This window comes from Peromyscus californicus, unplaced genomic scaffold (genome assembly GCF_007827085.1).
Source record: "Peromyscus californicus insignis strain IS unplaced genomic scaffold, ASM782708v3 Scaffold_12__1_contigs__length_115047231, whole genome shotgun sequence".
NCBI lineage: Eukaryota > Metazoa > Chordata > Mammalia > Rodentia > Cricetidae > Peromyscus > Peromyscus californicus.
Window position 1 is genome coordinate 13,174,863 of NW_026294413.1, and position 17,255 is coordinate 13,192,117.

A 17,255-nucleotide genomic window follows, 5' to 3' on the forward strand; every position below is an offset into this window, starting at 1 on the left:
GGTCCCTAGGATTCACATGGTAATGTGATAGAAATAGAGAATCAGCTTCTACTGCTGTGTTCTGAACTTGGCCTATGTGCTGAAACCTGCGCACATGCACCACAAACATAGACAAAATAAAACTACATTAAGATAGTTTTTGCTTGTTTGAGTTTGAATAATTATTAATAGTTTTGCATTCTATAAGTAAGAATCGTAGAAACATTATACACATCCCCACAAAATCAATGACAGTGTCAGAAGAATCACACCTACTCTTTCATATATAATATATGAAAATATGAAGCATATTAAAAATCTATTGTATGAATATTTTAGAACACAAATACATGAAAACAAAAATTTTCTTATGGTCCTAGAAGTCTCAGAACTTACTTTTCTGCATTTATGTCAATATTTCCTCTCTGTAAATATATTTTGAATTGAGAAATTGGACATATTGTCAATTTCCCAGTAATGAAAATTATAGATATTAAATTTGTCGTTGACTATCCTTTTGACCATTTATATCTGTTTGCACTTGTGTGCAGGCTAAACCATTTGGTGTGGGAAAGAGAAGGTGTCCACCTCCACCTTGGGAGTCTGTGATCTTTCTGACCACCTTCTAATGCACATGGGTATTGTAGGTACAGTAGGGCTTGAGGCTGTGTCTTGGAGATCTCCCAGAAACTCTGAGTCAGAGGGCAATGCACGCATTGACAGTTGTCAGAAACTAAGTGCCCACAGGGCACACGGTTCTGTTTCAGTGCTTCCAACACGCTCTCAAGTCTGTAGAAACTAAAAGTCCGCTAACTATTCCTACTGTAGGAAATACATCACAGAGTACTTAGTCTTGACCTGACCAACAATAAATAATTAAGCACTCACAGCTTATGAACATCATTGCCTTATAACATTAATTTTCCTGAAGTGGTTTTGTAGCAAATTTCCATAGTAAAAGAAAGCACTTTTTGTTGCAATAAACTGTCAATAACTTTCACTGAGCAAACATCTGTAGCTATACCTGCTGGCAGTGGTTGGATAAACTTTAAAATCATAGAAATTGCAACCTAAACCAGAATCTGAAAAGAAATGCTAGGTGTGAGTATGCCGATGAGACAGTCAAAATCTGAGGTCTAGCCAGCCCCATGTCACTAATTTTGTCTGTTCCACTTGATATAAAGAGCAGAATAAACTTTCTTCTGAAAGGTACAATATAGCTTAGGAAAGCCACATAAAATGAAGTTACATTTGCAAGTAAGATTTTGAGTTTGTAATAATGTAATTTATTTTCAGATTTTTCAGGTAAAATGATTAATTTCCTGAATATGTTTACTCATATATTCTACGTTCCCAGAGAGATTAAGAGATAAAAATCATACCAGACTTTTAATTATGTTTTGTAAAATAGCTTTGCATGCTGTTTTAATATCTGAATATTTTAAATAAGATTTTAAAATTCCTTTCTGTAACAGTTTATCCCTGCTTATTCCAAAATGGAGGTTATTATATATTATTCCAATATATAAACAATTTTCTTGTTTTAAATAGAGAAATGCATTCTAAATGTATGGATTGTTAATTGGGGATTCACTGAAAAGATCAATATGGTCTGAATGTCAAAATCTGATTTGTAATATTTGGTGAAATACTAAGATTTATTTTACAGAGAATTGATTTTTAGTGACAGTTTAATGTAAAAATATTTAGAGCATTCTCTATGTTAATTTTACAGTTTGGTTTAAGAAGTGATAACAAAAAATACAGAGTAATTTAAATGAATTTCAGAAGTGCTAGGTCTAAAGAAGAAGGTAGAGTATTACACACTTATTTGTTTTAAAGATCAATTCATTTAATGCTATGTTTATGCGTGTTTTGTCTGCATGTATATCTGTACATCATGTGTGTGTAGTGCTCAAGAAGGCCAGATAAGGTATTTTGTTCTCTGGGGCAGATGGTCATTAACTGGTAGCTGGGTGCTGGGAACTAACTCTGCATCTTCTGGAAGGGTAGACAGTGGTCCTCATGAGGGAGCCACCTCTTCAGCTCATACACATTAACTAATTTAAAGAAGCAGACAGTATGATTGGGACCTAGTTTAGTGACTGATTACTAGAAAACCGGACCAGGCTCCCAATTTTGTGACCCCCAGATCAATGTATGTGAATCTGAAGCTGGTAATTTACTCTGAAAAAAAATCTCTGAATAGAAATAGCATACTACTCTCCTCAGGTCCTATGGTTTTATTGGTCATCATCCCACATAATTTGCATATGATGATCAGATACTGAATGTATTATCTTTACAAGTTAAGCTTGAATAACTGAAGAATTTCTTTACATAAGGTGAGCAATGAGTTCATAAAGAAAGTTGTAAAACTGTGACCGTAAGCACATGTTCTCACTGATACAAAATATGTCAAGTTAAGGCTAGTTCATCGTGGACAATGTTTCTCGGTGATGAATGTGTCCTATTGTTTTGTTAATGTAGACAATAATTATTGCATGTTCTTTATGCTATTGGGCTAATCTATACTTGTCTAATATCTATTAATGCAATATAATAGGTCTATATTTTGGATTATACTGGTAAACTTAATACTTTATGCTTATTGTTTTGATGAATTTTTTTACTAAGCAATTTCATACATGTATATACAATACTACGGTTCCTCTCTATTCCTGCCTCTTCTTTACTTGCCATCTCTATTAACCACGCCTACATCTCAAACAGTCTTTTTCTAATTCATGATTTGTGAACCATTTAGTTTAACTAGGGCCATCTGTTTGACCATAGAATTAGAACTATCCACTGGAGGCTAATGTAGTTATCAGTTGATATAGAATTGAAGGACATGATTCCCCTCTGTCCCTGAGTCTATTAGTAAGGGAGTAATTCAGCTGTGAGAAGTAGAATGATGATTGCTACCCCTTCCTTCATTCATGACTACTGACAGATCTGAAGTTGTGTGGACCCATTGCAACATCCTCAACTGCAGTGAGTTCCTGATTGCAGTGATTGTATATTGCTTCCAAGCTTCTTAGCTTCCTGCTCCTACGTTCGTGTCTTGTCTTCTACAATAAATACAAGACACTTGGCCAAATGTCATTCAAAAAAAGCTGTAAGAAGATCAAACAAAAACCCTAGTTAATATATAATGCTTTCTTTTCAATCATTGTTAATGGATACCTGGCTTACACTAAGCAAAAAGTCTTTAATTTTTCACCCCAATAATTGTTTATCAAAATACTCAATACTTTAAAACAGAGATATCAGCTCCTTTTATTGTTCTGCTGCTTTTACCATGCAGGACAATTTTTCACAATGTAGTGATTAAGTGGAGAAAATTTTGATGAATATTCCTTGGTTTTCCAGTGCTATTTTTCATCTTTTAATAAATATTTAAAATGCTGCTTATTTTAGTTAAATAAATGCTTCTGTTTCCTAATAAAATTTACAGTTTTGTTGAGAAAATTGAAAACAATTCACATAACGTGTTTAAAACCATCTCTAGCATGGTGCGAGTACTAAATAAGTGTTAATGGTTGCTATGGTCAGGTTTATTATGATATTGGTAATTGTTACAGACATCAGCATAGTTTGAGTCTGTGTGATAAAGAGAACATTGAAGAAATCAACATAAGATCTGAATGATTTTTTTTTCTTGAATAGACATTGTTTAAAGAGAGATTTTATTTTTATTTTTGACTACTGGTTGATCTTAATTAGTTGTGGATTTGTAACACCCAAGAATCCACCAGAAGCTTACATGAGTGTTGGCTTTCAGATTTCATGAACTATTTTTACTTATTGGAATTAAAAATGGGCAGTGTTTGAAAGAAAGACATTATTACTAGTGGTATTCACTACAGATCCATGTACAAGGAAACTTCTTCAAACTACCTATAGGACAGAATACACGTGAAACTCTGCTTTGCTACATTCTGTTGATAATGTCAGATATCATGAGTAATGGTGAAATTACATGAGCTATTAAAGTGAAATTTGAGTATAAAACATATTTTGATATGCTAAAGAGAAATTGTAAAGAAGCTGTTAAAACTGTCTGTGGGATAAGTATGTGGTTTGACTATATTAATGTGTCTGCAACATCAAAGTCAATATTTAGATAGGAAAATGATGGATAATTTTATAGAAAATGAATGAGTCACTTTAAGCTTTCAAGGATTCAAAGCTAAAACTTATTAATTTACTACAGATATAAAGAAATATATGTGGATGTCTCAATTATTAATATTGCCATGATGTCCTTTTTATTAATTTTGATAGTATGTATGCATTGACATTATGTGATTGACATTGAGATTATTTGAATTGGTATGATGCATTCTCAAAGGAAATAAATATATTTATGATAATTCATTATTTATTTATTATTGTTTATGCTTTATGATTTATGTAGTGTTGAAATTTATACTTTAAGCTACTAACTTTGTACATATTTAAGGAACTATTGAATTTATTCATTGATGATGTCACACATGTAGAAAATTTATTTTGATTATTATGGTCTTCAATTTTCCTCTCCCACATAACTTCCCTCCTCCCTGTTTTCTGAATTTCCTCTTTCTGATATTCCATCCTGAGGATTCCATTTTGAATTCTATCACACATTTTGGAGTTATCACAATAACTACAAACTTATTTCCTTTCTGATATTCCATCCTGAGGATTCCATTTTGAATTCTATCACACATTTTGGAGTTATCACAATAACTACAAACTTATTTCCCATTGCATGTATAAAATACAATTTTTTTTATATATTTCTTTATTATTATGTACACAGTGTTCTGCCTGTATGAACATCTGCATGCCAGAAGAGGGCACCAGATCTCGTTATAGATGGTTGTGAGCCACCATGTGGTTGCTGGAAATTGAAATTAGGACCTCTGGAAGAGCTCTTAACCCCTGAGCCATCTCTCCAGCCCAAGATATACCTTTCTTAAAGTGAAATTCTGCAGGGGAGAATATAACCTCTATATATGAAAAGATAATATTTCTTTTAAAGAAAATATTTTTTGAATAATTTATTTAATTTTGTTTTATGTGCATTGGTGTGAAGATGTCAGAATTTCTGGAATGGGAGTTACAGTTGTGAGCTGCCATCTGGGTACTGGGATTACAGACAGTTGTGAGCTGTGGGTACCAGGAATTGAACCTGGGTCCTCTGGAAGAACATTCAGTGTTCCTAACCCCTGATCCATCTCTTCAGCCCCTAAAGAAATATTGTAACCCTTGATATTTTACTTAAACAGTTTTATTTTAGAGGAATTTGCTGTTGGATACTTTGTATGTGAAAGAGAGCTGTATGAAAACTTTTGATCAAAGCTGAGGATATTGTTGGCTTAGATTTTGTAAGCACAAACAGAGAGTGAGTAAACATAGGTAAAAAATCTCTTTAGCAGGTGTGCCATATCCAGCATTGAATGATCAGAGCATAATACAACATACTCACTATAGATTCCATACTAAAAGCAACGAAGTTTGGCTGTCAATTTTCAAATATACTTATACATTATGAAAATAAGTTCTTCATGTGATTTTATTAGCATGTAACTCCCTTGATTGTAGCAATTGCATTCTATAGCAATGTCTCCCAACATTAGAAATTAGGTATTATATAAATAAAATAAAATAAATACAATTTTTATAACAATGCCAAATATACATAACCAATGATATAACACATTCTAAATTTTCCCATCCTTTTCCATTGTTTGGTAGGAAGAAAAAGTATGCAATCTGTTCTTATGTATTTATTTATTTATCCCTACATTTATTTTGAGACAGGTAGAAACAAGAAGTATGCAATTTGTTCTGATTTATTTATTTATTTATTTATTTATTTATTTATTTATTTATTTATTTATTTATTTATTGTAGCTAGAGTTTTTCTCTCCAGGTCCTGCCAAACCCCAGCAGTCCCATAGCCCATAGCCTATACAGACGCCTATATTATTTAAACTGCTCGGCCATTAGCTTGAGCCTACCACTGACTAGCTCTTACTGTTATACTCAGCCCATTTCTGTTAATCTACATGTCGCCACGTGTTCCGTGGCTTTACCTGCTGTCTTTACATGATGCTCCCTGGACGGCAGGCTGGTGTCTCCTCCCTCCACCTTCCTGTTCTCTCAATTCTCCTCTCTGCTAGTCCTGCCTATACTTCCTGCCTGGCTATTGGCCAATCAGTGTTTTATTTATTAATCAATCATCCACAACCATTTATTTATTTATTTATTTATTTATTTATTTATTTATTTATTTATTTATTTATCCCTACATTTATTTTGAGATGGGGTCGGGGAGCCCAGGCTGAAATTCACTACATAGGTGGGGTTGGTATATTATGCACCCCAATAAACTTATCTGGGAGTCAGAGAACAGGAAAGCCACTATATTAAACATAGAGGTTAGGCAGTAGTAGCACATGCCTTTAATCCTAGCATTCTGGAGGCAGAGATCCATTTGGATCTCTGTGAGTTCAAGGCCGCACTGGAAATAGCCAGGCATGGTGACACAGACCTTTAATCCCAGCACTTGAGATCTCATGTCTTGCTTGGGAAAGACACATGCCTTTTAATCCAAGGAAGTGATGGGAGGAAGCAGAGAGGTATATAAGGCATGAAAATCAGGAAATAGAAGCTTTTTAAAGATTTAGGCTTTTAGCAGCAGTTCAGTTGAGATTCATTTGCGTGAGGAGAGGACTCAGAGGCTTCCAGTCTGAGGATTCGTGGAAACAGGATTGACTGAGAAGTTGGCAAGGTGAGATTGGCTGTGACTTGTTCTGTTTCTCTGATCTTTCAGCATTCACTCCAATATCTGGCTCCCATGTTTTTTATTTAGTAAGTCCTTTTATGGTTCGTGCTACATATAGTTAAGAATGACTTGAGCTTCTGATTCTCCTGACTCTGTCTTCTGAGTGTTGGGATTACAGCCTCAGACACATACCTGTACCTTAACCTTGGATTTATTAGTCTCTAGAACAAAGACAGGGTTTCCTGTCCATTTGAAATTTCATTGTTACAGTTGAAGTAGTCTAACACAGGAAATGCAAGCAACACTTTGTGTCTTTTCTGTGTACCATTTTATTTTGCTGCTCTTTAAATATGAATTAAACACAGTAGTTATGCATGAGGGAATGCCAAATCTTTGTTTTAAAAGGCTTAGAATCATCTAGCTTGTGACTCATATTAGACATCACAGTGCTCATTAATGGTGTTCATCTAGTCACAATTTTAAAAGAAAAGAGAATTTCAGCTTGCATTTTAGAAGTAATTTGTGCTTTATTTTTTCAGAGAAACATAATATGTTATTGAAGTTGTACTAAATTTGCCATAAATAATTTGTATGGCTATAGTACAGACATTCATCAGGAAGTCTTATCAGTTTATTGGTAGTTAATCACCAGAGTACATAAGTATATGTGAGTCTGTGAAAGATAAAGCTATAAGATGAGAAAGCTATAAACATTCAGAGTTACACAGCAAAGATCTCAATTCTGATTTATTTTTCTCAGAATCACACTATCGTTCTTTTCTCATGTTTTTGTAAACCACCACGAAGAGGCAATGGCGTTGCTTCATTTTGTATAAGTGAGTATGTGATCTCCATTTAATCCCTTAATAAACAAGTTTTCTTCCCAGATATCCATGGATTTCTAGCATTAATAACCACCTTCATCTCTGTCTCCTGTCTGATCATCTCTCTGTTCATCATGCCCACCTATATCTTCTTTATTTAATTAACACTATCAGCTCTATTTCCATTACCTCCATCTCTAACTGCCAATGCCACTTCCATCTCCGTTTCTCCTGGCACTTTTCAAATGTATCAATTATCAATCTTGGTTGCTGCAAGAGTAGTAACCCGACAGACAGTGATTAGACAAAATGGCTTACAGTGTAAACAAATGTGTATTTTTAAATGGGTAAAAATATACATGTCTGTAAGTTAAAATTAGTATGAAAATTAACATTGAAAACTCTGAAAGAATTCCACACCTTTTCACATACTTTCCTCCATTTCTGAAATACCTTCATTAAATTCTATTTAGAAATTTCCCAATTTCAAATTGAAATAAACTTTTCTGGAAAGACTTTCTCTCACACTTTCATGGAATTTTATTGGCTTTTCATTTGCTTAGGAGAAACTGTGCATACTTCTGTCATTGTACATACACAAATACTTGACCCTTGATCTGCTTTTTGTGTCTTATTGTAATATAAGATTCATGCACTTAAAGCTTAAATCAGAATCATATCACCAGAATAAAAATCCAGTTTAAATCTAGTTATAACAGGCTATGAAAAAGTTTAGTTAAACTTCCATGGAAATTTATGATATTTACAGTCAAATAATTTTTGATTTTATTACTTATTTTATTTTATTTTACTACTTATTTAAAAGAAAACTTCAAAGTGAGAAATGTTGAATAGTTTTTCTTTTGATGGTGCCAAGATGCAAACTTACTTTCTATGCATTCCAGTCTTCAAACCATTTCCATTGTTCAGTGTTTATCATTTATTGTTCATGTGTTGGGTTTTTCTTTCAATTTAGAGTGTAGCAAATGATCATACACCAGAAATTATCATAAGAAAAGTCATGACAGGCAAGATATCACTTTTATAATAAATGTTTTGGCCAATACTGGAATATTTTGTTCTTGATAATTATGGTAACTGCCCTCATGATTGTAGCTGGAGTTTTCTCCAGTCCTGCCTTGCCCACAATCAGGACAAATTTTTCTCACCCAACACTCCCACAGCCGCTTAGACCCAACTGAGTAAACACACAGAGACTTATATTGCTTACAAACTATATGGCCGTGGCAGGATTTTTGCTAACTGTTCTTTTTCTTAAATCAACCAATTTTTATTAATCTATAAGTTGCCACGTGGCTCGTGGCTTACCGGTATCTTAACATCTTTTCATGGTGGCTGCTGACTCAGCCTTCCTGTTCCCAGAATTCTCTTCTCTGCTTGTCCCGCCTATACTTCCTACCTGGCTACTGGCCAATCAGCATTTTATTTATATAGAGTGATATCCACAGCACATGACTGCATTTTATTGAATAAATAAATTCCTAGCAGCGCTTATTCATCATATAAGGCTTCTTCTAAAATCCCTGAAAGCAACCTGAATAGTATTATATAAATTGAGCAGGTTGTATTCAGGAATAAATATGTTTATACAGATATGTATATCATAAAAGTTAACAAGTAAAGAGTTCTTGATTGTGAAAGAGAGTCAGTAGGGCAAATGGTAAGATTTGGAGGGAGGAACAATGGGAGAGGAGAAATAATGTAATTATATTATAATCTCAAATTCAAAATGTAAAAAACGATAGTCTTGAATCTAAAAGTCAAGTGTTAGAGGACAATCAGATTTTGTTCTCTTAAAATTAATATTAAAATGCATTAGTTATTTTAAAATGATTCAAAATGGCAACATTAGTAGAAGTTTTTCCTATACCTTACTTGGGTTGAATTCATGGTTCCCTTGGATTTAAATGTTGTGTGAAATTGTGTAATTAAAAAGATCTGTCATCTAAGTTTATCTCTATGGTTCTTAGTCAAAGTATATCAGCAACATAAAATTCATAGGATTAATAATGTATTACTTAACAAACACCAATATTTCTTTGCAAACTTCTGAGATTTTCAACTGGATAAGAACACAAGCCAACAACTAGGAAAAAATGAAGAATGTTTTCATGATGCTTATATGAATTATTAACAACCTCCATCATAATTATTCCTTAAGACAGGCAGAAAAGTCCATGAGATTTTTGCTATATTAGTCTGTCTTGTCTATTATAAATTAGCATTCATCAATTAAGAATATATTTTGCTTCGATCCTCAGCTCAAAAAAAAAAAAAGAATATATTTTGCAACATAGGTGTTGTTAAGACTTGAATTAAATTGTGTTATATTGTAAATATAACAATTACCTAATGATATAGAATAAATACTCTGAAACCTAATATTATAACTTTTCATGTTTTTGCCTATGATGTTTTAATATTCAAAGCACTTTTCTACAATATGAAATACTGCATTTATTGTTTCTAAAGTCACAATAATAAATAATAAATAATAGATGTCAGTGGAGAATTTTGTTTATTACATTATGTATTGATTCAAACCAGTTTGTTTTGGTGCATCTAAAAATAGTATAAAAGTGAAATCTGAAAAGAAGGCCATTAAATAATTAAATTGAATAAAATAACATTTTAGGCATAGTTTTAACAAGAGTTGTGTTTTAGAATTATTGGTACACAAAATGTTTTCACATTCCCATAATAAACATCAAAAGAGCTCTGTTAGAACTCAAGTAATAAAAAGGAAAACAAGTTTACATTTTTAGTACATCTACATAGCTAGGCCGCTAGCTAGCATCCTTGGATTACAATTCAATATATGTGAGTTAAAATAATACAGAAGTTTCTCATAATTATTTATCTTGATCTTAAACTTTATATTATGGAGTAGTTTGTAGTAGAAGTTCTACAGTTACATTATGAAGTCATAAAATACTCTGTTCTTGTAGTAGAAGGGGAAATTGAAAGTAAACATCCGAAGAATGGAAAAAGTAAGCAGGGCACGTAAAGGTGGATGACTGACATTTGATCAGTGAAATATGGAAACTTCAAAAATGTGATTGATTGCTGAGAGAGGTAGAATAAGCCTCTCTCAGAGAGGACTCCTCTAATTGGTTACCTGAATCAAAATCGTTAGACCTGAAATCATAACCACACAAGCAGCAAAATAGGACGCAGAAGGTTGTATGGATATATTAATATGCGCATTTGTAACAATAATAATCAAAGAAAAGCATGTTATCAATTTGAGAGATAGCGGTCCCAGAAGCATGGGAGGAGCAAAGAGTATATGAATAGGTGGAAAAAGAACAGTGTAACATGAATTGCTAAATGGTATTATTAATAAAAAATCTGGAGCCAGGTATTGGGGTGAAAGCTGAAAGACCAGAGGGACAGAACAAGTGACAGCCACCAGCTATTACCTCACCAACTCCATGAATCCTCTGACTGAAATCCTCAGCCTCCAGAGAGAGCTACTTCCTACATACTCATGCCTATATACCTTTCTGTGCCCTGCCATCTTACTTCCTCTCTCCACCCACCTACATCACTTCCTCTTTCCACCCAGCTCTATCACTTCCTGTCTGTCTGTACAGACCTCAACACCCCTAAGGTTAACTAGTGCTGGGATTAAAGGCGTGTGCCACCAGGCCTGGCTCTGTTCCCAGTGTGGCCTTGAACTCACAAAAATCCAGATGAATATCTGCCTCCCAAATGCTAAAATTAAAAGCATATGCTACCATTGCCTGACTTTTATGTTTAATATAGTGGCTGACTCTGTCCTCTAATTCCCAGATACGTTTTATTGGGGTGCACAAATAAAGTATCACCACAGAACAGGGAAGTGATATAATTACATTTTTATTAAAATATTAAAATTAATGTTGTGGGAGCCAGTCCCATGAATTCATCCTGCACCCAAGGCTCCAGGAACAATGCAAGGAACCAGAGGATCAGGGATTTTGCATGAGATTGTGTTTCCTAGTATTACCAGAAGCTGTACCCATGAATCCTCACCAATGGGATTGTTCAAAGTGAGCTGTACAGGGATCACACTAAGGAACATGCCAGGGTAGTGGGAACAGGCCACAAGGCCTCAGTCCTGAATGAAGTATATGTAGCTGAGTCAACCTGGAGTGGGAGACTGGAAAACACCAACTGTCCAGAGCCAACTGTTCACCCTGAAGACAAACATACAAGTGATTTTGTATGGAATCAACAGGTTATATTTTGGAATATATATTTATATATAAATACATATATGCATGCAATAATAATTAATAAAAGAAGAGGCCTTGAATTTGAAGGCAAGCAAGGAGAATATTTGGGAGGGTTTAGAAATAGAAAAGAGAAGGAAGAAATGCTATGATTAAATTAAGATATCAATAATAAACCTGAAACAACAACAAAAATAAATTTTGACTTTTATGTAAATCATTATCTGCCCCCAAATAATCTGATATTCTAAATAATTTGGCTTAATGTACATTCTCTTCACTTATCATCTATTGGAATAGAATAATTTTAGCTACATTCTAAAACATATTCTTTTACAAATCAAGCATAATTTCTCACACATAATATGAAATTTTCCCAGTCTGAATTTTCTCTTAGCTTAATTATAACAAACTTTGAACAACTTGTTATCTGGCCAGTTTAACATGTGTGATAATGGACTTGTCCCAGCACAGACACACCTAGGCTCACTGGCAATGCACCCTAACATCAGAGGCTAAAACCACACTGTAGCTAGAGTTTTCCTGCCTTGCCTACAGTTAGGACAAATCTCTGTCACTCGCCAGTCCCACAGCCGCTCAGACCCAACCAAGTAAACACAGAGACTTATATAGGTTACAAACTGTATGGCCGTGACAGGCTTCTTGCTAACTGTTCTCATATCTTAAATTAATTCATTTCTATAAAGCTATACCTGGCTTTCCAGCATCTTCACATGCTACTTGTCATGGCAGCGGCTGGCAGTGTCTCCCTCTGCCTTCCTAGTCTCTCAATTCTCCTCTCTGTTAGTCCCACCTATACTTCCTGCCTGGCCACTGGCCAATCAGTGTTTTATTTATTGACCAATCAGAGCATTTGACATACAGACCATCCCACAGCACCACACACTATAAATTTTAGTTTTTTATATATCTTTAAATATGTTTCCTTTTCTTGAAAATATACTCTTTTCTCATATAATAATGCTGATTACAGTTTCCCTTCTTTCTACTCCTCCCAGTTCTTCCTTACCTCCCTTCCCATCCAGATCCATTCTGTTTCAGTGTCTCATTAGTAAACAAGCTTCTAAGGTATAATAATAAAATGAAATACAGTAAGATAAAATAAAAACTAACACATCAGAATTGGACAAAACAAACAGGAGGAAAAGGCAAAGGCAAGGCCAAAGAATTAGATCCACTCATTTGCACTTTCAAGCACCCCATTAAAACGCTGTACAGAAAGCCATCATAGATATGTAGATGAGCTGGTGTAGAGCAGTGCATGCCCTGAGCATGCTGCCTCAGTCTCTATAAGTTCATGTTCATATAGAGGGTCTTGTTTCCTTGGTGCTCTTTATCCCTTCTGTCTCCTATACCTTTCTGCCTCCTCTTCAGCAGGGTTCCGTGTGTCCAAAGGGGAGGAGTCTGAAGGAGACATCCCACTTAGGGCTAAGTGCTAAAACATATTCTAAAGCTTAATATAGCTCTCACCCTTCATTATGGCAAATGGAGACCATTACAGAAAGCTACAACTGGACACAACACAGATACCAAGGATCATAGAGAAGAACCCTGAAGAGACTACCTTTAAAACAACTGTTGAATCTCAGAATTAGGAAACATGTTGGGACAGAGAACAGAAATGTTATAAGAGCCAGAGGACCAGAAGTCTGTTATGACATTGTGTCTCCCATAAATGGCTGCCTAGACAAGGACTGAATAATGATGTCAAATAGACATGCTAATGAGGAAGGGTGAAATCCCATGGAATAGAAGTCTGACACCTAGACAAAGAACTATATAGGTACCTAATAACTGCTAAAAGAAGATAAATTTATCTCTCCCAGGCACATGCCCCTAACTGGTTATCTGAAACAAAGCAGTCAGCCCTGAAGTCATATGAATGTAAACAACAAAAGTACCCTCAGCAGCTTGAATTTGTGTGTGTGTGTGTGTGTGTGTGTGTGTGTGTGTGTGTGTGTGTGTGTGTCAACTAATAGGCAGCCATTAATTTCAGAAAGAGATGGAGAGACATGGGAAGGGTTGAATGGAGAAAATAGAAGGGATGTGTAATTATATTTTAATTAAAATATATAAAATGTATTGTTAGAGTAAAAACTTCATGTAATCCTTATCAACACACATTTACTTTGAAGTCATTATTACACATTATTTTGTTTATTGATAAATAGTTCAGCCTAGACTCTAAGATAAAGATTCATTTAAGTATATTATTATTTTGTTTTAAGCACTCAGAAGTGATTGTTTAATGTTTCCTATTGACCAAAGTTCAAACATTGCTGATTATTTTACAATTTTCATTACTGTGCTATTAGAAAAGAGCTAAATGTATCTGCATATCTCAATTCTTTGATAACTAAAGTGCTTTTTAAAGTATCCTTTACTGTGATTCTTACCATAGGTCTTTCTCTAGTTTTCTTTTTCTTTTTTTTTTTTGCTTTTTCTTCATCTTGCTCTTTTACTTGCAAAACATCTGAGAAAATCTTTACATCACTCTCTGCTCTTGCTTTGCACTGATTAACAGGTGGTCTAGTTTAACTTGCTTGTTTCCTTGTGCTTCTAAACTGCTAGTGAAATACAATGACAACTAGAGGCATTTTGAAAAGTATTTTCTTACTGTACATTCACCAGATGACAAATAGATAAGTTCTTGGTTCTCTTAGCTTCTATAAGATATCAGAATAATTATAGCTTTTCTCCCACATTAGAAGCATGGTTATAAAATATGTAGTCAGTAATGTCTTGTGACAATAAGTTTCTCTGGACTGTTTTGTCCAGATTGAATTTAACTGTTATTATTCAAAAGTGCCACAGTAATCAGTAATCAGTGAAACCATGACCTAATCTCTGTGTTCAGGTTTCCTATTGTCATTTTTTTTTTAAAGTAAATGTACCTGTAATGGAGTAATGATTTGGGATGTATTATCTCACTCATTTAATATTATCAAATTTTCTTTTTTAGATTTCCTGTGATGAAAATATTCATTAGATGAATAGTCATCCTAAAAGCTGATTCTCTGAAACTCTATTATTTTCATGACACTCTCATGTAGACTTGGTCACCTGGTTTATCACAAAGATATGATAAAAACTGAAAATACTTATGACCTTTGCTTTCCCACAACATGAAGGCCATTAGTTAAAAAATTACTATATCCACTTTGCCACCGTCTCTCATACTAATTGTCTAAACTGTGTGAGATATGATGTACAACATAGATTTGGCCTCTGAGGACCTACACAGTTAGAAGTAACTGAAGCTGAAGATACTTTACAACATGGTTCTCTTTAGCTCTGAGAGAGAGAGAGAGAGAGAGAGAGAGAGAGAGAGAGAGAGAGAGAGAGAGAGAGGGAGGGAGGGAGGGAGGGAGGGAGGGAGGGAGGGAGGGAGGGAGAGAGAGAGAGAGAGAGAGAGAGAGAGAGAGAGAGAGAGAGAGAGAGAGAGAGAGAGAGAGAGAGAATGAATCTGAAGGCACTGGGCTTGGGGATGTTAGATTCTACAGAGTGGTCAGCTGGTCAAAAGTGCATGTAAGTGATGGAAAGAAGTAATCTTAATGAGCATTTCCTAATTTCCACAACATCTTTGTCTGAATCCCATTTTTGTCTTTATAGAATCCCTCCAGCTAATCAGAACTGACTTCATCGACAGATTATATGGTTAATTACAGTAGTGCTTTACCTGAATGCCCCAAGATATTGATGTAGTCAACAACCGCGTCAAGCCTCAGAACACTAGAAACCTTGGATAAACCTGGGAGACAGCTTGTCAATATCTAAGGTATTTATTATTTCTAAGGAATACACAAAGTCTATAGACATAATGTCACAACAGTATTTAAATAATATAATTAATAGAAGATTTCTTCCAAAATAAGACATTTCCTTATGTAGAGTACTTTAGACATCAATATGCAGTATTTACAAGCTAATTAGTAAGTGATTTTGATCTAGAAATTTTTAGAATTTTAACAAAAATACATTCTAATTTCAACAGCTATTTGGATATCTAAATTGCTAATTAAAACAAAGTGTTCTCACTATAGTTTATACATCCTTGACCCTGGCATCTGGAAACACAAAGTTTTAGTTCCCTGTTGGCTACCTATAAACTGTTATAATGTCTTTGTTGTATATGATGCTAAGCAAGTCTTTTATTATTAAGATGCATTCTCATATCTCATTGTACATTTTTAGTTTTGTTATTTTTGTTTTTGATAAGGTCTTTCTAAATATCCCAGGCAAGACTTGAACTTCTGTTCTTCCTGCCTCAACCCCTCAAGGGACTGAATTTACAGGTCTGTTTCAGTTTCTAGGTGTAAAAGTAGGTTGTTCCCATTTATACATTTAAGCTCATAACTCTTCATGATAATAAAGCCTAAATTAAAGAGTAGCAAACCCACTGTACAGTTTGTAGCTTCCTGATCCGGTGGTGCCCTTTCTATTGTGAGGCCACTGTATATACTTATTGACAGATGACTTGGAGATAAGATCCTAGCTTTTCATTTCTGCCTTAACTTACTTTGTTCATGTTTGTGTATCAATGCACTATTGTAGAGCAGTATAGGTATCACTTCTTTGTTTCAAAGTGTCCTGAGCCTTCTGTGGTTTACAAAGGATGTCTGGTTGTTTTACATACTATTAACATGAACAAATTCTGGGCTTTGAGTATAGACTTACCTTACATTTTTTCCTCTAAGCCATTTATAGTAACTTATTTCACTCTCATGCTTTCCAATTTGTGTCACCCGTTAAAGAGCTGCCACATTACAGAGTATGCCCCGTTTCCTTTGCCTTGCATCAAAATTTGGTATTGATTACTAATTGGCAATTTGAAGAACCATTTACTTGAAAATATATAGGACTCAGTAACAATTAAATTGTACCTTTCAGGACTTGCTATAACTTGAATTTTTAGTGTGAGTCTAACTGTTGTATCTAAGCACCTAGATATAGATTATATAACATTCAAAATTTCTGCTGTCAGAAACACAATTTTTAAACTCTTCTTCTGTTGAGCACTAGGATTCAATGTTATTGATATACAACATCAGAAAAATGTATGCACACAAATATACATTTAATTATTTATGTGTTATTAATTATAGACTATTAATATATAACAATATAAAATATACTCATAAAATTAATTAAAAGTAAATAAAAGAAGTGTTCATGATCAGCCTAATGTTTTACTTCTATTGCCTTGAGTCATTTTGAAAAAAATTCCAGAAAATGATGTCTCTAATTTTATAAAAGGCCAAAGGGAATTTAGGAAAAATGTTCATTTTTTTTTATAGAAAACCTTTGCTACATAAATGATATTTTAAACAAAGGGTATGGTTTTTTTTTCTAATTTTTAAAAGGGTTATTTGCCCTTAGCAATAATGCAAATAAATAAATTCAATCATTTCA

General features: G+C 34.1%; 1 long non-coding RNA gene across 15 annotated transcripts in view; it reads left to right on the top strand.

Annotated features, from left to right (window-relative positions):
• LOC128107057 (uncharacterized) overlaps positions 1–17,255 on the top strand; it is a 230,582-nt gene that overhangs the window by 18,433 nt on the left and 194,894 nt on the right. For all 15 annotated transcript variants that reach the window (XR_008216928.1, XR_008216931.1, XR_008216934.1 and 12 more), the window contains exon 2: positions 15,456–15,621. This is a non-coding gene — a long non-coding RNA (uncharacterized LOC128107057). The remainder of the gene's footprint in view (positions 1–15,455; positions 15,622–17,255) is intronic.